Raw genomic sequence first — 25212 nt, 5'->3', positions numbered from 1 at the left:
AGAAACACCTAGGTTGGGAGAGCTTAGAAACAGCCAGCTATCAGCGTTCTGCTCATTCCTTCATGCAAAACGTGTCTGCTTTTCTGCCGAACCTAGAGCACACAAAACGTACAGTGATTCGACCCCGCCTTCAGGGAACTCGCACGTGATGGAATTTAGCCCAGGCGGCCACAGGACATTCAGTGTAGCCTGAAATATTTCAGGCTCTCCCTTGAAAGCCAGGTATTCCGGTGATACATTGTACACCCCAGCCTTCCTAACCCATGACTTGCTAATCCTTTCACCATGATCATGACCCCGTATCACAAAGTGTATCACAAAGTTTACTCACGAAAGGGTCTAGGTGGTCAGCTGAACGTCCAGTAGGGAGTCAGGAACTGCAGCATAAGACGCTGTGCCCTCGCCTTGGAAACTGAAGCGTGATGGGAACTTTATTTGGCACACTGGAATGTCGACACGCGACTTCAAGGTTACCTGATGGACAGTGTAGTGGCCCATCTTTTCTTCATTGCAGAATTGCCTTTCTGAGGACAAGTGGTTTCCCCCCCCCAACCCCGTGAGGCACACGTGGCCTTTCACTCCCTGCTAGGTGCTCATCCCTCAGCAATCGTCGGTGAGCAAGCCAAACATATAGGAGGACTGGCCCCAAGCTAAGGTACCGTTTTGTTCGTCACACAGATAGGCAGGCAACAGGTTCCAGGCAGCGTTTGTCAAAGCGGTACTTTAAGTGTAGGAAGCATTTCTGGTGTCTTAGGACAAACAGGTCTGCACTGGGATCCAAGATGTACACGAGGGACTGCCCGTCGCTTCTAGGAGCTGAGAGCAGTGTTCGGCTGAGGACAACCATAAGCCGGAAGAAGGGCAGTAAAGGCCTTCTTTTGCTAAACATCTAGCATGTGGTAAGTGAAACAACTCAAGTATCTCCGTTCTAACGCACCTTGGGAGTACCAACTAGGGAAAGACAGAGCAGGGTGAATGCTCTGTGTGGTCCCTTTTGAAAGTAAGGCTGCGAGTGAAACTTTATTTTCCTCCTCGGGATTTACAGAGCCGCGGGCTCAAGTCTCCCCAAGAAACACTGTTGCTGCACAGCTTCTCTTCGTAACACAATTGCCCTCGTGATGACGTGAGTTTCTAGGCAAGAAACTTGGAGGTTGCCATCCCTTGGTAGGTGGTCAAACTTCAGTAGTCTTCAGGAATGGGCCCACCACATGGGGCCTCTAGCCTCAAGCTAACGTCCAGGTGTTCTCATGACAGACTTAGGGAAGCAACAGATTGCATAGAGCCTTAGTCCCCGTGGTTCTTGAACTCGAGGAAACATATCAGCTCTCTTTTGGACTCGCGGGTCAGCGCTAGATTCCGAAATGTACTGAGAAAGGACTGCCTGTGTCTTCGGGGAGCCGTGAACCATCTACCGTCAGGAACAGCTAGATGCCGACTCCGGGCAGTGAAGGGCTTCGTTGTGTAGACATCTGGGTTGCGATAGCTTGAAAGCAACCCAGTTATCAACGTTCCATGCCTTCCTTCATGCAAAGGGTGTCTGCGCTCTGGAGGAACCCTGAGCTGCACTGGAAAATACAATTAGCCTACCACTGCTCCTGGGAGCTGCTCCATGACGTCTGACTACCTCAAGCGGCAACTACACTTTAAGTCCGGCTTCAAAACCTACAGGGTTTTCCCGAACTGGTAGATAGTCTAGAGAAGTACTGTCACCTAGGCCTAACTAAGCCCTCACCTTGATATCCTTACACCACAGTCAGGACTCCCAGCATGGCAATGGTGACTAGTGTCACGAGCCACTGTGTCCACGGGATGTACAAGAGAGAGTCCGATGCGACTTGTTAATACGCTGCTTTGTCCTGCTGGAAAATGAGGCTTCCTGGGAAAGCTGATTTTCCTCATTGCAAAGTAGAGAGTTTGCGGCCTCAGGGTTACCTGGTAAACACTGTTGTTGCCCATCTTCTCTTTGCTGCACAGTCGTCTTTGGGAGGACTAGTTATCTTCCATGAAAGAACACTTGGCTTTCAATTCCTGCCACGTCCTCATCCCTCAAAAATCGTTCGTGAGTACGCCCACAACCCCGGACGACTCGCCTCAAGCCAACGTTCTACTTCTCTCATCACAGACATAGGCGGGCCGCAAGCTCACGGCAGCATTTGTCAAAGCGGTGCTTGAAATCTAGGAAGCGTTTCTGGTGTCTTAGGACACGGGTGTCTGCACTAGGATCCAAGATATAAACGACGGACTGCCCGTCCTTTCTGGGCCTTGTGAGCAATGCTCAGTTGAGGGCAACTATAGGCCGAAAGAAGGGCTGTGAAGGGCGTCTTTTGTTAAAATGCTAGGATGCGGCAAGTTGAAACGACTGTAGTATCTCCGTGCTATGCGCACCTTGGACGTGCCATGGAGAGCCGGAAAGCACAGGGTGAATGCTCTGCGGTCCATTTAGAAACTAAGGCTTGAAGGGAAACTTTATTTTCCTCATTGGCATTTAGAGAGCTGCGGGCTCAGTTCTCCCTGGGAAACAGTGTTGTTGCACAGTTGCCTTTGTGATGACAAGTGAGTTTCCTGGAAGGAAATTGGATGTTGCTGTTCCTCGGTAAGTGCTCCTACTTCGGTTGTCCTCAGGGAAGGGGAGAACCACACGGGGCCTCTGGCCTTAAGCTAATGTTCAGGTTTTCTCATGAACGAGGTAGGCATGCAACAGACGCCATGCAGCCTAAGTCCCTGTGTTTCTTGAACCCTAGGAAGAATATCAGGTCTCTCCTGAGTTGCCGGTCTGCAATAGGATCTGAAACGGACTAAAAGGGCCTCCTGTGTCTTCGGGGAGTGGTGAGCAATGCACCGCTGGCAGGAGCTAGATGCCGAGTCATGGGCAGTGAAGGGCTTCGTCGGAGAAACACCTAGGTTGGGAGAGCTTAGAAACAGCCAGCTATCAGCGTTCTGCTCATTCCTTCATGCAAAACGTGTCTGCTTTTCTGCCGAACCTAGAGCACACAAAACGTACAGTGATTCGACCCCGCCTTCAGGGAACTCGCACGTGATGGAATTTAGCCCAGGCGGCCACAGGACATTCAGTGTAGCCTGAAATATTTCAGGCTCTCCCTTGAAAGCCAGGTATTCCGGTGATACATTGTACACCCCAGCCTTCCTAACCCATGACTTGCTAATCCTTTCACCATGATCATGACCCCGTATCACAAAGTGTATCACAAAGTTTACTCACGAAAGGGTCTAGGTGGTCAGCTGAACGTCCAGTAGGGAGTCAGGAACTGCAGCATAAGACGCTGTGCCCTCGCCTTGGAAACTGAAGCGTGATGGGAACTTTATTTGGCACACTGGAATGTCGACACGCGACTTCAAGGTTACCTGATGGACAGTGTAGTGGCCCATCTTTTCTTCATTGCAGAATTGCCTTTCTGAGGACAAGTGGTTTCCCCCCCCCCAACCCCGTGAGGCACACGTGGCCTTTCACTCCCTGCTAGGTGCTCATCCCTCAGCAATCGTCGGTGAGCAAGCCAAACATATAGGAGGACTGGCCCCAAGCTAAGGTACCGTTTTGTTCGTCACACAGATAGGCAGGCAACAGGTTCCAGGCAGCGTTTGTCAAAGCGGTACTTTAAGTGTAGGAAGCATTTCTGGTGTCTTAGGACAAACAGGTCTGCACTGGGATCCAAGATGTACACGAGGGACTGCCCGTCGCTTCTAGGAGCTGAGAGCAGTGTTCGGCTGAGGACAACCATAAGCCGGAAGAAGGGCAGTAAAGGCCTTCTTTTGCTAAACATCTAGCATGTGGTAAGTGAAACAACTCAAGTATCTCCGTTCTAACGCACCTTGGGAGTACCAACTAGGGAAAGACAGAGCAGGGTGAATGCTCTGTGTGGTCCCTTTTGAAAGTAAGGCTGCGAGTGAAACTTTATTTTCCTCCTCGGGATTTACAGAGCCGCGGGCTCAAGTCTCCCCAAGAAACACTGTTGCTGCACAGCTTCTCTTCGTAACACAATTGCCCTCGTGATGACGTGAGTTTCTAGGCAAGAAACTTGGAGGTTGCCATCCCTTGGTAGGTGGTCAAACTTCAGTAGTCTTCAGGAATGGGCCCACCACATGGGGCCTCTAGCCTCAAGCTAACGTCCAGGTGTTCTCATGACAGACTTAGGGAAGCAACAGATTGCATAGAGCCTTAGTCCCCGTGGTTCTTGAACTCGAGGAAACATATCAGCTCTCTTTTGGACTCGCGGGTCAGCGCTAGATTCCGAAATGTACTGAGAAAGGACTGCCTGTGTCTTCGGGGAGCCGTGAACCATCTACCGTCAGGAACAGCTAGATGCCGACTCCGGGCAGTGAAGGGCTTCGTTGTGTAGACATCTGGGTTGCGATAGCTTGAAAGCAACCCAGTTATCAACGTTCCATGCCTTCCTTCATGCAAAGGGTGTCTGCGCTCTGGAGGAACCCTGAGCTGCACTGGAAAATACAATTAGCCTACCACTGCTCCTGGGAGCTGCTCCATGACGTCTGACTACCTCAAGCGGCAACTACACTTTAAGTCCGGCTTCAAAACCTACAGGGTTTTCCCGAACTGGTAGATAGTCTAGAGAAGTACTGTCACCTAGGCCTAACTAAGCCCTCACCTTGATATCCTTACACCACAGTCAGGACTCCCAGCATGGCAATGGTGACTAGTGTCACGAGCCACTGTGTCCACGGGATGTACAAGAGAGAGTCCGATGCGACTTGTTAATACGCTGCTTTGTCCTGCTGGAAAATGAGGCTTCCTGGGAAAGCTGATTTTCCTCATTGCAAAGTAGAGAGTTTGCGGCCTCAGGGTTACCTGGTAAACACTGTTGTTGCCCATCTTCTCTTTGCTGCACAGTCGTCTTTGGGAGGACTAGTTATCTTCCATGAAAGAACACTTGGCTTTCAATTCCTGCCACGTCCTCATCCCTCAAAAATCGTTCGTGAGTACGCCCACAACCCCGGACGACTCGCCTCAAGCCAACGTTCTACTTCTCTCATCACAGACATAGGCGGGCCGCAAGCTCACGGCAGCATTTGTCAAAGCGGTGCTTGAAATCTAGGAAGCGTTTCTGGTGTCTTAGGACACGGGTGTCTGCACTAGGATCCAAGATATAAACGACGGACTGCCCGTCCTTTCTGGGCCTTGTGAGCAATGCTCAGTTGAGGGCAACTATAGGCCGAAAGAAGGGCTGTGAAGGGCGTCTTTTGTTAAAATGCTAGGATGCGGCAAGTTGAAACGACTGTAGTATCTCCGTGCTATGCGCACCTTGGACGTGCCATGGAGAGCCGGAAAGCACAGGGTGAATGCTCTGCGGTCCATTTAGAAACTAAGGCTTGAAGGGAAACTTTATTTTCCTCATTGGCATTTAGAGAGCTGCGGGCTCAGTTCTCCCTGGGAAACAGTGTTGTTGCACAGTTGCCTTTGTGATGACAAGTGAGTTTCCTGGAAGGAAATTGGATGTTGCTGTTCCTCGGTAAGTGCTCCTACTTCGGTTGTCCTCAGGGAAGGGGAGAACCACACGGGGCCTCTGGCCTTAAGCTAATGTTCAGGTTTTCTCATGAACGAGGTAGGCATGCAACAGACGCCATGCAGCCTAAGTCCCTGTGTTTCTTGAACCCTAGGAAGAATATCAGGTCTCTCCTGAGTTGCCGGTCTGCAATAGGATCTGAAACGGACTAAAAGGGCCTCCTGTGTCTTCGGGGAGTGGTGAGCAATGCACCGCTGGCAGGAGCTAGATGCCGAGTCATGGGCAGTGAAGGGCTTCGTCGGAGAAACACCTAGGTTGGGAGAGCTTAGAAACAGCCAGCTATCAGCGTTCTGCTCATTCCTTCATGCAAAACGTGTCTGCTTTTCTGCCGAAGCTAGAGCACACAAAACGTACAGTGATTCGACCCCGCCTTCAGGGAACTCGCACGTGATGGAATTTAGCCCAGGCGGCCACAGGACATTCAGTGTAGCCTGAAAAATTTCAGGCTCTCCCTTGAAAGCCAGGTATTCCGGTGATACATTGTACACCCCAGCCTTCCTAACCCATGACTTGCTAATCCTTTCACCATGATCATGACCCCGTATCACAAAGTGTATCACAAAGTTTACTCACGAAAGGGTCTAGGTGGTCAGCTGAACGTCCAGTAGGGAGTCAGGAACTGCAGCATAAGACGCTGTGCCCTCGCCTTGGAAACTGAAGCGTGATGGGAACTTTATTTGGCACACTGGAATGTCGACACGCGACTTCAAGGTTACCTGATGGACAGTGTAGTGGCCTATCTTTTCTTCATTGCAGAATTGCCTTTCTGAGGACAAGTGGTTTCCCCCCCCCCAACCCCGTGAGGCACACGTGGCCTTTCACTCCCTGCTAGGTGCTCATCCCTCAGCAATCGTCGGTGAGCAAGCCAAACATATAGGAGGACTGGCCCCAAGCTAAGGTACCGTTTTGTTCGTCACACAGATAGGCAGGCAACAGGTTCCAGGCAGCGTTTGTCAAAGCGGTACTTTAAGTGTAGGAAGCATTTCTGGTGTCTTAGGACAAACAGGTCTGCACTGGGATCCAAGATGTACACGAGGGACTGCCCGTCGCTTCTAGGAGCTGAGAGCAGTGTTCGGCTGAGGACAACCATAAGCCGGAAGAAGGGCAGTAAAGGCCTTCTTTTGCTAAACATCTAGCATGTGGTAAGTGAAACAACTCAAGTATCTCCGTTCTAACGCACCTTGGGAGTACCAACTAGGGAAAGACAGAGCAGGGTGAATGCTCTGTGTGGTCCCTTTTGAAAGTAAGGCTGCGAGTGAAACTTTATTTTCCTCCTCGGGATTTACAGAGCCGCGGGCTCAAGTCTCCCCAAGAAACACTGTTGCTGCACAGCTTCTCTTCGTAACACAATTGCCCTCGTGATGACGTGAGTTTCTAGGCAAGAAACTTGGAGGTTGCCATCCCTTGGTAGGTGGTCAAACTTCAGTAGTCTTCAGGAATGGGCCCACCACATGGGGCCTCTAGCCTCAAGCTAACGTCCAGGTGTTCTCATGACAGACTTAGGGAAGCAACAGATTGCATAGAGCCTTAGTCCCCGTGGTTCTTGAACTCGAGGAAACATATCAGCTCTCTTTTGGACTCGCGGGTCAGCGCTAGATTCCGAAATGTACTGAGAAAGGACTGCCTGTGTCTTCGGGGAGCCGTGAACCATCTACCGTCAGGAACAGCTAGATGCCGACTCCGGGCAGTGAAGGGCTTCGTTGTGTAGACATCTGGGTTGCGATAGCTTGAAAGCAACCCAGTTATCAACGTTCCATGCCTTCCTTCATGCAAAGGGTGTCTGCGCTCTGGAGGAACCCTGAGCTGCACTGGAAAATACAATTAGCCTACCACTGCTCCTGGGAGCTGCTCCATGACGTCTGACTACCTCAAGCGGCAACTACACTTTAAGTCCGGCTTCAAAACCTACAGGGTTTTCCCGAACTGGTAGATAGTCTAGAGAAGTACTGTCACCTAGGCCTAACTAAGCCCTCACCTTGATATCCTTACACCACAGTCAGGACTCCCAGCATGGCAATGGTGACTAGTGTCACGAGCCACTGTGTCCACGGGATGTACAAGAGAGAGTCCGATGCGACTTGTTAATACGCTGCTTTGTCCTGCTGGAAAATGAGGCTTCCTGGGAAAGCTGATTTTCCTCATTGCAAAGTAGAGAGTTTGCGGCCTCAGGGTTACCTGGTAAACACTGTTGTTGCCCATCTTCTCTTTGCTGCACAGTCGTCTTTGGGAGGACTAGTTATCTTCCATGAAAGAACACTTGGCTTTCAATTCCTGCCACGTCCTCATCCCTCAAAAATCGTTCGTGAGTACGCCCACAACCCCGGACGACTCGCCTCAAGCCAACGTTCTACTTCTCTCATCACAGACATAGGCGGGCCGCAAGCTCACGGCAGCATTTGTCAAAGCGGTGCTTGAAATCTAGGAAGCGTTTCTGGTGTCTTAGGACACGGGTGTCTGCACTAGGATCCAAGATATAAACGACGGACTGCCCGTCCTTTCTGGGCCTTGTGAGCAATGCTCAGTTGAGGGCAACTATAGGCCGAAAGAAGGGCTGTGAAGGGCGTCTTTTGTTAAAATGCTAGGATGCGGCAAGTTGAAACGACTGTAGTATCTCCGTGCTATGCGCACCTTGGACGTGCCATGGAGAGACGGAAAGCACAGGGTGAATGCTCTGCGGTCCATTTTGAAACTAAGGCTTGAAGGGAAACTTTATTTTCCTCATTGGCATTTAGAGAGCTGCGGGCTCAGTTCTCCCTGGGAAACAGTGTTGTTGCACAGTTGCCTTTGTGATGACAAGTGAGTTTCCTGGAAGGAAATTGGATGTTGCTGTTCCTCGGTAAGTGCTCCTACTTCGGTTGTCCTCAGGGAAGGGGAGAACCACACGGGGCCTCTGGCCTTAAGCTAATGTTCAGGTTTTCTCATGAACGAGGTAGGCATGCAACAGACGCCATGCAGCCTAAGTCCCTGTGTTTCTTGAACCCTAGGAAGAATATCAGGTCTCTCCTGAGTTGCCGGTCTGCAATAGGATCTGAAACGGACTAAAAGGGCCTCCTGTGTCTTCGGGGAGTGGTGAGCAATGCACCGCTGGCAGGAGCTAGATGCCGAGTCATGGGCAGTGAAGGGCTTCGTCGGAGAAACACCTAGGTTGGGAGAGCTTAGAAACAGCCAGCTATCAGCGTTCTGCTCATTCCTTCATGCAAAACGTGTCTGCTTTTCTGCCGAACCTAGAGCACACAAAACGTACAGTGATTCGACCCCGCCTTCAGGGAACTCGCACGTGATGGAATTTAGCCCAGGCGGCCACAGGACATTCAGTGTAGCCTGAAATATTTCAGGCTCTCCCTTGAAAGCCAGGTATTCCGGTGATACATTGTACACCCCAGCCTTCCTAACCCATGACTTGCTAATCCTTTCACCATGATCATGACCCCGTATCACAAAGTGTATCACAAAGTTTACTCACGAAAGGGTCTAGGTGGTCAGCTGAACGTCCAGTAGGGAGTCAGGAACTGCAGCATAAGACGCTGTGCCCTCGCCTTGGAAACTGAAGCGTGATGGGAACTTTATTTGGCACACTGGAATGTCGACACGCGACTTCAAGGTTACCTGATGGACAGTGTAGTGGCCCATCTTTTCTTCATTGCAGAATTGCCTTTCTGAGGACAAGTGGTTTCCCCCCCCCCAACCCCGTGAGGCACACGTGGCCTTTCACTCCCTGCTAGGTGCTCATCCCTCAGCAATCGTCGGTGAGCAAGCCAAACATATAGGAGGACTGGCCCCAAGCTAAGGTACCGTTTTGTTCGTCACACAGATAGGCAGGCAACAGGTTCCAGGCAGCGTTTGTCAAAGCGGTACTTTAAGTGTAGGAAGCATTTCTGGTGTCTTAGGACAAACAGGTCTGCACTGGGATCCAAGATGTACACGAGGGACTGCCCGTCGCTTCTAGGAGCTGAGAGCAGTGTTCGGCTGAGGACAACCATAAGCCGGAAGAAGGGCAGTAAAGGCCTTCTTTTGCTAAACATCTAGCATGTGGTAAGTGAAACAACTCAAGTATCTCCGTTCTAACGCACCTTGGGAGTACCAACTAGGGAAAGACAGAGCAGGGTGAATGCTCTGTGTGGTCCCTTTTGAAAGTAAGGCTGCGAGTGAAACTTTATTTTCCTCCTCGGGATTTACAGAGCCGCGGGCTCAAGTCTCCCCAAGAAACACTGTTGCTGCACAGCTTCTCTTCGTAACACAATTGCCCTCGTGATGACGTGAGTTTCTAGGCAAGAAACTTGGAGGTTGCCATCCCTTGGTAGGTGGTCAAACTTCAGTAGTCTTCAGGAATGGGCCCACCACATGGGGCCTCTAGCCTCAAGCTAACGTCCAGGTGTTCTCATGACAGACTTAGGGAAGCAACAGATTGCATAGAGCCTTAGTCCCCGTGGTTCTTGAACTCGAGGAAACATATCAGCTCTCTTTTGGACTCGCGGGTCAGCGCTAGATTCCGAAATGTACTGAGAAAGGACTGCCTGTGTCTTCGGGGAGCCGTGAACCATCTACCGTCAGGAACAGCTAGATGCCGACTCCGGGCAGTGAAGGGCTTCGTTGTGTAGACATCTGGGTTGCGATAGCTTGAAAGCAACCCAGTTATCAACGTTCCATGCCTTCCTTCATGCAAAGGGTGTCTGCGCTCTGGAGGAACCCTGAGCTGCACTGGAAAATACAATTAGCCTACCACTGCTCCTGGGAGCTGCTCCATGACGTCTGACTACCTCAAGCGGCAACTACACTTTAAGTCCGGCTTCAAAACCTACAGGGTTTTCCCGAACTGGTAGATAGTCTAGAGAAGTACTGTCACCTAGGCCTAACTAAGCCCTCACCTTGATATCCTTACACCACAGTCAGGACTCCCAGCATGGCAATGGTGACTAGTGTCACGAGCCACTGTGTCCACGGGATGTACAAGAGAGAGTCCGATGCGACTTGTTAATACGCTGCTTTGTCCTGCTGGAAAATGAGGCTTCCTGGGAAAGCTGATTTTCCTCATTGCAAAGTAGAGAGTTTGCGGCCTCAGGGTTACCTGGTAAACACTGTTGTTGCCCATCTTCTCTTTGCTGCACAGTCGTCTTTGGGAGGACTAGTTATCTTCCATGAAAGAACACTTGGCTTTCAATTCCTGCCACGTCCTCATCCCTCAAAAATCGTTCGTGAGTACGCCCACAACCCCGGACGACTCGCCTCAAGCCAACGTTCTACTTCTCTCATCACAGACATAGGCGGGCCGCAAGCTCACGGCAGCATTTGTCAAAGCGGTGCTTGAAATCTAGGAAGCGTTTCTGGTGTCTTAGGACACGGGTGTCTGCACTAGGATCCAAGATATAAACGACGGACTGCCCGTCCTTTCTGGGCCTTGTGAGCAATGCTCAGTTGAGGGCAACTATAGGCCGAAAGAAGGGCTGTGAAGGGCGTCTTTTGTTAAAATGCTAGGATGCGGCAAGTTGAAACGACTGTAGTATCTCCGTGCTATGCGCACCTTGGACGTGCCATGGAGAGCCGGAAAGCACAGGGTGAATGCTCTGCGGTCCATTTAGAAACTAAGGCTTGAAGGGAAACTTTATTTTCCTCATTGGCATTTAGAGAGCTGCGGGCTCAGTTCTCCCTGGGAAACAGTGTTGTTGCACAGTTGCCTTTGTGATGACAAGTGAGTTTCCTGGAAGGAAATTGGATGTTGCTGTTCCTCGGTAAGTGCTCCTACTTCGGTTGTCCTCAGGGAAGGGGAGAACCACACGGGGCCTCTGGCCTTAAGCTAATGTTCAGGTTTTCTCATGAACGAGGTAGGCATGCAACAGACGCCATGCAGCCTAAGTCCCTGTGTTTCTTGAACCCTAGGAAGAATATCAGGTCTCTCCTGAGTTGCCGGTCTGCAATAGGATCTGAAACGGACTAAAAGGGCCTCCTGTGTCTTCGGGGAGTGGTGAGCAATGCACCGCTGGCAGGAGCTAGATGCCGAGTCATGGGCAGTGAAGGGCTTCGTCGGAGAAACACCTAGGTTGGGAGAGCTTAGAAACAGCCAGCTATCAGCGTTCTGCTCATTCCTTCATGCAAAACGTGTCTGCTTTTCTGCCGAAGCTAGAGCACACAAAACGTACAGTGATTCGACCCCGCCTTCAGGGAACTCGCACGTGATGGAATTTAGCCCAGGCGGCCACAGGACATTCAGTGTAGCCTGAAAAATTTCAGGCTCTCCCTTGAAAGCCAGGTATTCCGGTGATACATTGTACACCCCAGCCTTCCTAACCCATGACTTGCTAATCCTTTCACCATGATCATGACCCCGTATCACAAAGTGTATCACAAAGTTTACTCACGAAAGGGTCTAGGTGGTCAGCTGAACGTCCAGTAGGGAGTCAGGAACTGCAGCATAAGACGCTGTGCCCTCGCCTTGGAAACTGAAGCGTGATGGGAACTTTATTTGGCACACTGGAATGTCGACACGCGACTTCAAGGTTACCTGATGGACAGTGTAGTGGCCTATCTTTTCTTCATTGCAGAATTGCCTTTCTGAGGACAAGTGGTTTCCCCCCCCCCAACCCCGTGAGGCACACGTGGCCTTTCACTCCCTGCTAGGTGCTCATCCCTCAGCAATCGTCGGTGAGCAAGCCAAACATATAGGAGGACTGGCCCCAAGCTAAGGTACCGTTTTGTTCGTCACACAGATAGGCAGGCAACAGGTTCCAGGCAGCGTTTGTCAAAGCGGTACTTTAAGTGTAGGAAGCATTTCTGGTGTCTTAGGACAAACAGGTCTGCACTGGGATCCAAGATGTACACGAGGGACTGCCCGTCGCTTCTAGGAGCTGAGAGCAGTGTTCGGCTGAGGACAACCATAAGCCGGAAGAAGGGCAGTAAAGGCCTTCTTTTGCTAAACATCTAGCATGTGGTAAGTGAAACAACTCAAGTATCTCCGTTCTAACGCACCTTGGGAGTACCAACTAGGGAAAGACAGAGCAGGGTGAATGCTCTGTGTGGTCCCTTTTGAAAGTAAGGCTGCGAGTGAAACTTTATTTTCCTCCTCGGGATTTACAGAGCCGCGGGCTCAAGTCTCCCCAAGAAACACTGTTGCTGCACAGCTTCTCTTCGTAACACAATTGCCCTCGTGATGACGTGAGTTTCTAGGCAAGAAACTTGGAGGTTGCCATCCCTTGGTAGGTGGTCAAACTTCAGTAGTCTTCAGGAATGGGCCCACCACATGGGGCCTCTAGCCTCAAGCTAACGTCCAGGTGTTCTCATGACAGACTTAGGGAAGCAACAGATTGCATAGAGCCTTAGTCCCCGTGGTTCTTGAACTCGAGGAAACATATCAGCTCTCTTTTGGACTCGCGGGTCAGCGCTAGATTCCGAAATGTACTGAGAAAGGACTGCCTGTGTCTTCGGGGAGCCGTGAACCATCTACCGTCAGGAACAGCTAGATGCCGACTCCGGGCAGTGAAGGGCTTCGTTGTGTAGACATCTGGGTTGCGATAGCTTGAAAGCAACCCAGTTATCAACGTTCCATGCCTTCCTTCATGCAAAGGGTGTCTGCGCTCTGGAGGAACCCTGAGCTGCACTGGAAAATACAATTAGCCTACCACTGCTCCTGGGAGCTGCTCCATGACGTCTGACTACCTCAAGCGGCAACTACACTTTAAGTCCGGCTTCAAAACCTACAGGGTTTTCCCGAACTGGTAGATAGTCTAGAGAAGTACTGTCACCTAGGCCTAACTAAGCCCTCACCTTGATATCCTTACACCACAGTCAGGACTCCCAGCATGGCAATGGTGACTAGTGTCACGAGCCACTGTGTCCACGGGATGTACAAGAGAGAGTCCGATGCGACTTGTTAATACGCTGCTTTGTCCTGCTGGAAAATGAGGCTTCCTGGGAAAGCTGATTTTCCTCATTGCAAAGTAGAGAGTTTGCGGCCTCAGGGTTACCTGGTAAACACTGTTGTTGCCCATCTTCTCTTTGCTGCACAGTCGTCTTTGGGAGGACTAGTTATCTTCCATGAAAGAACACTTGGCTTTCAATTCCTGCCACGTCCTCATCCCTCAAAAATCGTTCGTGAGTACGCCCACAACCCCGGACGACTCGCCTCAAGCCAACGTTCTACTTCTCTCATCACAGACATAGGCGGGCCGCAAGCTCACGGCAGCATTTGTCAAAGCGGTGCTTGAAATCTAGGAAGCGTTTCTGGTGTCTTAGGACACGGGTGTCTGCACTAGGATCCAAGATATAAACGACGGACTGCCCGTCCTTTCTGGGCCTTGTGAGCAATGCTCAGTTGAGGGCAACTATAGGCCGAAAGAAGGGCTGTGAAGGGCGTCTTTTGTTAAAATGCTAGGATGCGGCAAGTTGAAACGACTGTAGTATCTCCGTGCTATGCGCACCTTGGACGTGCCATGGAGAGACGGAAAGCACAGGGTGAATGCTCTGCGGTCCATTTTGAAACTAAGGCTTGAAGGGAAACTTTATTTTCCTCATTGGCATTTAGAGAGCTGCGGGCTCAGTTCTCCCTGGGAAACAGTGTTGTTGCACAGTTGCCTTTGTGATGACAAGTGAGTTTCCTGGAAGGAAATTGGATGTTGCTGTTCCTCGGTAAGTGCTCCTACTTCGGTTGTCCTCAGGGAAGGGGAGAACCACACGGGGCCTCTGGCCTTAAGCTAATGTTCAGGTTTTCTCATGAACGAGGTAGGCATGCAACAGACGCCATGCAGCCTAAGTCCCTGTGTTTCTTGAACCCTAGGAAGAATATCAGGTCTCTCCTGAGTTGCCGGTCTGCAATAGGATCTGAAACGGACTAAAAGGGCCTCCTGTGTCTTCGGGGAGTGGTGAGCAATGCACCGCTGGCAGGAGCTAGATGCCGAGTCATGGGCAGTGAAGGGCTTCGTCGGAGAAACACCTAGGTTGGGAGAGCTTAGAAACAGCCAGCTATCAGCGTTCTGCTCATTCCTTCATGCAAAACGTGTCTGCTTTTCTGCCGAACCTAGAGCACACAAAACGTACAGTGATTCGACCCCGCCTTCAGGGAACTCGCACGTGATGGAATTTAGCCCAGGCGGCCACAGGACATTCAGTGTAGCCTGAAATATTTCAGGCTCTCCCTTGAAAGCCAGGTATTCCGGTGATACATTGTACACCCCAGCCTTCCTAACCCATGACTTGCTAATCCTTTCACCATGATCATGACCCCGTATCACAAAGTGTATCACAAAGTTTACTCACGAAAGGGTCTAGGTGGTCAGCTGAACGTCCAGTAGGGAGTCAGGAACTGCAGCATAAGACGCTGTGCCCTCGCCTTGGAAACTGAAGCGTGATGGGAACTTTATTTGGCACACTGGAATGTCGACACGCGACTTCAAGGTTACCTGATGGACAGTGTAGTGGCCCATCTTTTCTTCATTGCAGAATTGCCTTTCTGAGGACAAGTGGTTTCCCCCCCCCAACCCCGTGAGGCACACGTGGCCTTTCACTCCCTGCTAGGTGCTCATCCCTCAGCAATCGTCGGTGAGCAAGCCAAACATATAGGAGGACTGGCCCCAAGCTAAGGTACCGTTTTGTTCGTCACACAGATAGGCAGGCAACAGGTTCCAGGCAGCGTTTGTCAAAGCGGTACTTTAAGTGTAGGAAGCATTTCTGGTGTCTTAGGACAAACAGGTCTGCACTGGGATCCAAGATGTACACGAGGGACTGCCCGTCGCTTCTAGGAGCTGAGAGCAGTGTTCGGCTGAGGACAACCATAAGCCGGAAGAAGGGCAGTAAAGGCCTTCTTTTGCTAAACATCTAGCATGTGGTAAGTGAAACAACTCAAGTATCTCCGTTCTAACGCACCTTGGGAGTACCAACTAGGGAAAGACAGAGCAGGGTGAATGCTCTGTGTGGTCCCTTTTGAAAGTAAGGCTGCGAGTGAAACTTTATTTTCCTCCTCGGGATTTACAGAGCCGCGGGCTCAAGTCTCCCCAAGAAACACTGTTGCTGCACAGCTTCTCTTCGTAACACAATTGCCCTCGTGATGACGTGAGTTTCTAGGCAAGAAACTTGGAGGTTGCCATCCCTTGGTAGGTGGTCAAACTTCAGTAGTCTTCAGGAATGGGCCCACCACATGGGGCCTCTAGCCTCAAGCTAACGTCCAGGTGTTCTCATGACAGACTTAGGGAAGCAACAGATTGCATAGAGCCTTAGTCCCCGTGGTTCTTGAACTCGAGGAAACATATCAGCTCTCTTTTGGACTCGCGGGTCAGCGCTAGATTCCGAAATGTACTGAGAAAGGACTGCCTGTGTCTTCGGGGAGCCGTGAACCATCTACCGTCAGGAACAGCTAGATGCCGACTCCGGGCAGTGAAGGGCTTCGTTGTGTAGACATCTGGGTTGCGATAGCTTGAAAGCAACCCAGTTATCAACGTTCCATGCCTTCCTTCATGCAAAGGGTGTCTGCGCTCTGGAGGAACCCTGAGCTGCACTGGAAAATACAATTAGCCTACCACTGCTCCTGGGAGCTGCTCCATGACGTCTGACTACCTCAAGCGGCAACTACACTTTAAGTCCGGCTTCAAAACCTACAGGGTTTTCCCGAACTGGTAGATAGTCTAGAGAAGTACTGTCACCTAGGCCTAACTAAGCCCTCACCTTGATATCCTTACACCACAGTCAGGACTCCCAGCATGGCAATGGTGACTAGTGTCACGAGCCACTGTGTCCACGGGATGTACAAGAGAGAGTCCGATGCGACTTGTTAATACGCTGCTTTGTCCTGCTGGAAAATGAGGCTTCCTGGGAAAGCTGATTTTCCTCATTGCAAAGTAGAGAGTTTGCGGCCTCAGGGTTACCTGGTAAACACTGTTGTTGCCCATCTTCTCTTTGCTGCACAGTCGTCTTTGGGAGGACTAGTTATCTTCCATGAAAGAACACTTGGCTTTCAATTCCTGCCACGTCCTCATCCCTCAAAAATCGTTCGTGAGTACGCCCACAACCCCGGACGACTCGCCTCAAGCCAACGTTCTACTTCTCTCATCACAGACATAGGCGGGCCGCAAGCTCACGGCAGCATTTGTCAAAGCGGTGCTTGAAATCTAGGAAGCGTTTCTGGTGTCTTAGGACACGGGTGTCTGCACTAGGATCCAAGATATAAACGACGGACTGCCCGTCCTTTCTGGGCCTTGTGAGCAATGCTCAGTTGAGGGCAACTATAGGCCGAAAGAAGGGCTGTGAAGGGCGTCTTTTGTTAAAATGCTAGGATGCGGCAAGTTGAAACGACTGTAGTATCTCCGTGCTATGCGCACCTTGGACGTGCCATGGAGAGCCGGAAAGCACAGGGTGAATGCTCTGCGGTCCATTTAGAAACTAAGGCTTGAAGGGAAACTTTATTTTCCTCATTGGCATTTAGAGAGCTGCGGGCTCAGTTCTCCCTGGGAAACAGTGTTGTTGCACAGTTGCCTTTGTGATGACAAGTGAGTTTCCTGGAAGGAAATTGGATGTTGCTGTTCCTCGGTAAGTGCTCCTACTTCGGTTGTCCTCAGGGAAGGGGAGAACCACACGGGGCCTCTGGCCTTAAGCTAATGTTCAGGTTTTCTCATGAACGAGGTAGGCATGCAACAGACGCCATGCAGCCTAAGTCCCTGTGTTTCTTGAACCCTAGGAAGAATATCAGGTCTCTCCTGAGTTGCCGGTCTGCAATAGGATCTGAAACGGACTAAAAGGGCCTCCTGTGTCTTCGGGGAGTGGTGAGCAATGCACCGCTGGCAGGAGCTAGATGCCGAGTCATGGGCAGTGAAGGGCTTCGTCGGAGAAACACCTAGGTTGGGAGAGCTTAGAAACAGCCAGCTATCAGCGTTCTGCTCATTCCTTCATGCAAAACGTGTCTGCTTTTCTGCCGAACCTAGAGCACACAAAACGTACAGTGATTCGACCCCGCCTTCAGGGAACTCGCACGTGATGGAATTTAGCCCAGGCGGCCACAGGACATTCAGTGTAGCCTGAAAAATTTCAGGCTCTCCCTTGAAAGCCAGGTATTCCGGTGATACATTGTACACCCCAGCCTTCCTAACCCATGACTTGCTAATCCTTTCACCATGATCATGACCCCGTATCACAAAGTGTATCACAAAGTTTACTCACGAAAGGGTCTAGGTGGTCAGCTGAACGTCCAGTAGGGAGTCAGGAACTGCAGCATAAGACGCTGTGCCCTCGCCTTGGAAACTGAAGCGTGATGGGAACTTTATTTGGCACACTGGAATGTCGACACGCGACTTCAAGGTTACCTGATGGACAGTGTAGTGGCCCATCTTTTCTTCATTGCAGAATTGCCTTTCTGAGGACAAGTGGTTTCCCCCCCCCCAACCCCGTGAGGCACACGTGGCCTTTCACTCCCTGCTAGGTGCTCATCCCTCAGCAATCGTCGGTGAGCAAGCCAAACATATAGGAGGACTGGCCCCAAGCTAAGGTACCGTTTTGTTCGTCACACAGATAGGCAGGCAACAGGTTCCAGGCAGCGTTTGTCAAAGCGGTACTTTAAGTGTAGGAAGCATTTCTGGTGTCTTAGGACAAACAGGTCTGCACTGGGATCCAAGATGTACACGAGGGACTGCCCGTCGCTTCTAGGAGCTGAGAGCAGTGTTCGGCTGAGGACAACCATAAGCCGGAAGAAGGGCAGTAAAGGCCTTCTTTTGCTAAACATCTAGCATGTGGTAAGTGAAACAACTCAAGTATCTCCGTTCTAACGCACCTTGGGAGTACAAACTAGGGAAAGACAGAGCAGGGTGAATGCTCTGTGTGGTCCCTTTTGAAAGTAAGGCTGCGAGTGAAACTTTATTTTCCTCCTCGGGATTTACAGAGCCGCGGGCTCAAGTCTCCCCAAGAAACACTGTTGCTGCACAGCTTCTCTTCGTAACACAATTGCCCTCGTGATGACGTGAGTTTCTAGGCAAGAAACTTGGAGGTTGCCATCCCTTGGTAGGTGGTCAAACTTCAGTAGTCTTCAGGAATGGGCCCACCACATGGGGCCTCTAGCCTCAAGCTAACGTCCAGGTGTTCTCATGACAGACTTAGGGAAGCAACAGATTGCATAGAGCCTTAGTCCCCGTGGTTCTTGAACTCGAGGAAACATATCAGCTCTCTTTTGGACTCGCGGGTCAGCGCTAGATTCCGAAATGTACTGAGAAAGGACTGCCTGTGTCTTCGGGGAGCCGTGAACCATCTACCGTCAGGAACAGCTAGATGCCGACTCCGGGCAGTGAAGGGCTTCGTTGTGTAGACATCTGGGTTGCGATAGCTTGAAAGCAACCCAGTTATCAACGTTCCATGCCTTCCTTCATGCAAAGGGTGTCTGCGCTCTGGAGGAACCCTGAGCTGCACTGGAAAATACAATTAGCCTACCACTGCTCCTGGGAGCTGCTCCATGACGTCTGACTACCTCAAGCGGCAACTACACTTTAAGTCCGGCTTCAAAACCTACAGGGTTTTCCCGAACTGGTAGATAGTCTAGAGAAGTACTGTCACCTAGGCCTAACTAAGCCCTCACCTTGATATCCTTACACCACAGTCAGGACTCCCAGCATGGCAATGGTGACTAGTGTCACGAGCCACTGTGTCCACGGGATGTACAAGAGAGAGTCCGATGCGACTTGTTAATACGCTGCTTTGTCCTGCTGGAAAATGAGGCTTCCTGGGAAAGCTGATTTTCCTCATTGCAAAGTAGAGAGTTTGCGGCCTCAGGGTTACCTGGTAAACACTGTTGTTGCCCATCTTCTCTTTGCTGCACAGTCGTCTTTGGGAGGACTAGTTATCTTCCATGAAAGAACACTTGGCTTTCAATTCCTGCCACGTCCTCATCCCTCAAAAATCGTTCGTGAGTACGCCCACAACCCCGGACGACTCGCCTCAAGCCAACGTTCTACTTCTCTCATCACAGACATAGGCGGGCCGCAAGCTCACGGCAGCATTTGTCAAAGCGGTGCTTGAAATCTAGGAAGCGTTTCTGGTGTCTTAGGACACGGGTGTCTGCACTAGGATCCAAGATATAAACGACGGACTGCCCGTCCTTTCTGGGCCTTGTGAGCAATGCTCAGTTGAGGGCAACTATAGGCCGAAAGAAGGGCTGTGAAGGGCGTCTTTTGTTAAAATGCTAGGATGCGGCAAGTTGAAACGACTGTAGTATCTCCGTGCTATGCGCACCTTGGACGTGCCATGGAGAGACGGAAAGCACAGGGTGAATGCTCTGCGGTCCATTTTGAAACTAAGGCTTGAAGGGAAACTTTATTTTCCTCATTGGCATTTAGAGAGCTGCGGGCTCAGTTCTCCCTGGGAAACAGTGTTGTTGCACAGTTGCCTTTGTGATGACAAGTGAGTTTCCTGGAAGGAAATTGGATGTTGCTGTTCCTCGGTAAGTGCTCCTACTTCGGTTGTCCTCAGGGAAGGGGAGAACCACACGGGGCCTCTGGCCTTAAGCTAATGTTCAGGTTTTCTCATGAACGAGGTAGGCATGCAACAGACGCCATGCAGCCTAAGTCCCTGTGTTTCTTGAACCCTAGGAAGAATATCAGGTCTCTCCTGAGTTGCCGGTCTGCAATAGGATCTGAAACGGACTAAAAGGGCCTCCTGTGTCTTCGGGGAGTTGTGAGCAATGCACCGCTGGCAGGAGCTAGATGCCGAGTCATGGGCAGTGAAGGGCTTCGTCGGAGAAACACCTAGGTTGGGAGAGCTTAGAAACAGCCAGCTATCAGCGTTCTGCTCATTCCTTCATGCAAAACGTGTCTGCTTTTCTGCCGAACCTAGAGCACACAAAACGTACAGTGATTCGACCCCGCCTTCAGGGAACTCGCACGTGATGGAATTTAGCCCAGGCGGCCACAGGACATTCAGTGTAGCCTGAAAATTTTCAGGCTCTCCCTTGAAAGCCAGGTATTCCGGTGATACATTGTACACCCCAGCCTTCCTAACCCATGACTTGCTAATCCTTTCACCATGATCATGACCCCGTATCACAAAGTGTATCACAAAGTTTACTCACGAAAGGGTCTAGGTGGTCAGCTGAACGTCCAGTAGGGAGTCAGGAACTGCAGCATAAGACGCTGTGCCCTCGCCTTGGAAACTGAAGCGTGATGGGAACTTTATTTGGCACACTGGAATGTCGACACGCGACTTCAAGGTTACCTGATGGACAGTGTAGTGGCCCATCTTTTCTTCATTGCAGAATTGCCTTTCTCAGGACAAGTGGTTTCCCCCCCCCAACCCCGTGAGGCACACGTGGCCTTTCACTCCCTGCTAGGTGCTCATCCCTCAGCAATCGTCGGTGAGCAAGCCAAACATATAGGAGGACTGGCCCCAAGCTAAGGTACCGTTTTGTTCGTCACACAGATAGGCAGGCAACAGGTTCCAGGCAGCGTTTGTCAAAGCGGTACTTTAAGTGTAGGAAGCATTTCTGGTGTCTTAGGACAAACAGGTCTGCACTGGGATCCAAGATGTACACGAGGGACTGCCCGTCGCTTCTAGGAGCTGAGAGCAGTGTTCGGCTGAGGACAACCATAAGCCGGAAGAAGGGCAGTAAAGGCCTTCTTTTGCTAAACATCTAGCATGTGGTAAGTGAAACAACTCAAGTATCTCCGTTCTAACGCACCTTGGGAGTACCAACTAGGGAAAGACAGAGCAGGGTGAATGCTCTGTGTGGTCCCTTTTGAAAGTAAGGCTGCGAGTGAAACTTTATTTTCCTCCTCGGGATTTACAGAGCCGCGGGCTCAAGTCTCCCCAAGAAACACTGTTGCTGCACAGCTTCTCTTCGTAACACAATTGCCCTCGTGATGACGTGAGTTTCTAGGCAAGAAACTTGGAGGTTGCCATCCCTTGGTAGGTGGTCAAACTTCAGTAGTCTTCAGGAATGGGCCCACCACATGGGGCCTCTAGCCTCAAGCTAACGTCCAGGTGTTCTCATGACAGACTTAGGGAAGCAACAGATTGCATAGAGCCTTAGTCCCCGTGGTTCTTGAACTCGAGGAAACATATCAGCTCTCTTTTGGACTCGCGGGTCAGCGCTAGATTCCGAAATGTACTGAGAAAGGACTGCCTGTGTCTTCGGGGAGCCGTGAACCATCTACCGTCAGGAACAGCTAGATGCCGACTCCGGGCAGTGAAGGGCTTCGTTGTGTAGACATCTGGGTTGCGATAGCTTGAAAGCAACCCAGTTATCAACGTTCCATGCCTTCCTTCATGCAAAGGGTGTCTGCGCTCTGGAGGAACCCTGAGCTGCACTGGAAAATACAATTAGCCTACCACTGCTCCTGGGAGCTGCTCCATGACGTCTGACTACCTCAAGCGGCAACTACACTTTAAGTCCGGCTTCAAAACCTACAGGGTTTTCCCGAACTGGTAGATAGTCTAGAGAAGTACTGTCACCTAGGCCTAACTAAGCCCTCACCTTGATATCCTTACACCACAGTCAGGACTCCCAGCATGGCAATGGTGACTAGTGTCACGAGCCACTGTGTCCACGGGATGTACAAGAGAGAGTCCGATGCGACTTGTTAATACGCTGCTTTGTCCTGCTGGAAAATGAGGCTTCCTGGGAAAGCTGATTTTCCTCATTGCAAAGTAGAGAGTTTGCGGCCTCAGGGTTACCTGGTAAACACTGTTGTTGCCCATCTTCTCTTTGCTGCACAGTCGTCTTTGGGAGGACTAGTTATCTTCCATGAAAGAACACTTGGCTTTCAATTCCTGCCACGTCCTCATCCCTCAAAAATCGTTCGTGAGTACGCCCACAACCCCGGACGACTCGCCTCAAGCCAACGTTCTACTTCTCTCATCACAGACATAGGCGGGCCGCAAGCTCACGGCAGCATTTGTCAAAGCGGTGCTTGAAATCTAGGAAGCGTTTCTGGTGTCTTAGGACACGGGTGTCTGCACTAGGATCCAAGATATAAACGACGGACTGCCCGTCCTTTCTGGGCCTTGTGAGCAATGCTCAGTTGAGGGCAACTATAGGCCGAAAGAAGGGCTGTGAAGGGCGTCTTTTGTTAAAATGCTAGGATGCGGCAAGTTGAAACGACTGTAGTATCTCCGTGCTATGCGCACCTTGGACGTGCCATGGAGAGCCGGAAAGCACAGGGTGAATGCTCTGCGGTCCATTTAGAAACTAAGGCTTGAAGGGAAACTTTATTTTCCTCATTGGCATTTAGAGAGCTGCGGGCTCAGTTCTCCCTGGGAAACAGTGTTGTTGCACAGTTGCCTTTGTGATGACAAGTGAGTTTCCTGGAAGGAAATTGGATGTTGCTGTTCCTCGGTAAGTGCTCCTACTTCGGTTGTCCTCAGGGAAGGGGAGAACCACACGGGGCCTCTGGCCTTAAGCTAATGTTCAGGTTTTCTCATGAACGAGGTAGGCATGCAACAGACGCCATGCAGCCTAAGTCCCTGTGTTTCTTGAACCCTAGGAAGAATATCAGGTCTCTCCTGAGTTGCCGGTCTGCAATAGGATCTGAAACGGACTAAAAGTGCCTCCTGTGTCTTCAGGGAGTTGTGAGCAATGCACCGCTGGCAGGAGCTAGATGCCGAGTCATGGGCAGTGAAGGGCTTCGTCGGAGAAACACCTAGGTTGGGATAGCTTAGAAACAGCCAGCTATCAGCGTTCTGTTCATTCCTTCATGCAAAACGTGTCTGCTTTTCTGCCGAAGCTAGAGCACACAAAACGTACAGTGATTCGACCCCGCCTTCAGGGAACTCGCACGTGATGGAATTTAGCCCAGGCGGCCACAGGACATTCAGTGTAGCCTGAAAATTTTCAGGCTCTCCCTTGAAAGCCAGGTATTCCGGTGATACATTGTACACCCCAGCCTTCCTAACCCATGACTTGCTAATCCTTTCACCATGATCATGACCCCGTATCACAAAGTGTATCACAAAGTTTACTCACGAAAGGGTCTAGGTGGTCAGCTGAACGTCCAGTAGGGAGTCAGGAACTGCAGCATAAGACGCTGTGCCCTCGCCTTGGAAACTGAAGCGTGATGGGAACTTTATTTGGCACACTGGAATGTCGACACGCGACTTCAAGGTTACCTGATGGACAGTGTAGTGGCCTATCTTTTCTTCATTGCAGAATTGCCTTTCTCAGGACAAGTGGTTTCCCCCCCCCCAACCCCGTGAGGCACACGTGGCCTTTCACTCCCTGCTAGGTGCTCATCCCTCAGCAATCGTCGGTGAGCAAGCCAAACATATAGGAGGACTGGCCCCAAGCTAAGGTACCGTTTTGTTCGTCACACAGATAGGCAGGCAACAGGTTCCAGGCAGCGTTTGTCAAAGCGGTACTTTAAGTGTAGGAAGCATTTCTGGTGTCTTAGGACAAACAGGTCTGCACTGGGATCCAAGATGTACACGAGGGACTGCCCGTCGCTTCTAGGAGCTGAGAGCAGTGTTCGGCTGAGGACAACCATAAGCCGAAAGAAGGGCAGTAAAGGCCTTCTTTTGCTAAACATCTAGCATGTGGTAAGTGAAACAACTCAAGTATCTCCGTTCTAACGCACCTTGGGAGTACAAACTAGGGAAAGACAGAGCAGGGTGAATGCTCTGTGTGGTCCCTTTTGAAAGTAAGGCTGCGAGTGAAACTTTATTTTCCTCATCGGGATTTACAGAGCCGCGGGCTCAATTCTCCCCAAGAAACACTGTTGCTGCACAGCTTCTCTTCGTAACACAATTGCCCTCGTGATGACGTGAGTTTCTAGGCAAGAAACTTGGAGGTTGCCATCCCTTGGTAGGTGGTCAAACTTCAGTAGTCTTCAGGAATGGGCCCACCACATGGGGCCTCTAGCCTCAAGCTAACGTCCAGGTGTTCTCATGACAGACTTAGGGAAGCAACAGATTGCATAGAGCCTTAGTCCCCGTGGTTCTTGAACTCGAGGAAACATATCAGCTCTCTTTTGGACTCGCGGGTCAGCGCTAGATTCCGAAATGTACTGAGAAAGGACTGCCTGTGTCTTCGGGGAGCCGTGAACCATCTACCGTCAGGAACAGCTAGATGCCGACTCCGGGCAGTGAAGGGCTTCGTTGTGTAGACATCTGGGTTGCGATAGCTTGAAAGCAACCCAGTTATCAACGTTCCATGCCTTCCTTCATGCAAAGGGTGTCTGCGCTCTGGAGGAACCCTGAGCTGCACTGGAAAATACAATTAGCCTACCACTGCTCCTGGGAGCTGCTCCATGACGTCTGACTACCTCAAGCGGCAACTACACTTTAAGTCCGGCTTCAAAACCTACAGGGTTTTCCCGAACTGGTAGATAGTCTAGAGAAGTACTGTCACCTAGGCCTAACTAAGCCCTCACCTTGATATCCTTACACCACAGTCAGGACTCCCAGCATGGCAATGGTGACTAGTGTCACGAGCCACTGTGTCCACGGGATGTACAAGAGAGAGTCCGATGCGACTTGTTAATACGCTGCTTTGTCCTGCTGGAAAATGAGGCTTCCTGGGAAAGCTGATTTTCCTCATTGCAAAGTAGAGAGTTTGCGGCCTCAGGGTTACCTGGTAAACACTGTTGTTGCCCATCTTCTCTTTGCTGCACAGTCGTCTTTGGGAGGACTAGTTATCTTCCATGAAAGAACACTTGGCTTTCAATTCCTGCCACGTCCTCATCCCTCAAAAATCGTTCGTGAGTACGCCCACAACCCCGGACGACTCGCCTCA

This window comes from Delphinus delphis, chromosome 10 (genome assembly GCF_949987515.2).
Source record: "Delphinus delphis chromosome 10, mDelDel1.2, whole genome shotgun sequence".
Taxonomy (NCBI): domain Eukaryota; kingdom Metazoa; phylum Chordata; class Mammalia; order Artiodactyla; family Delphinidae; genus Delphinus; species Delphinus delphis.
Note: the sequence above shows the minus strand (reverse complement) of the source record.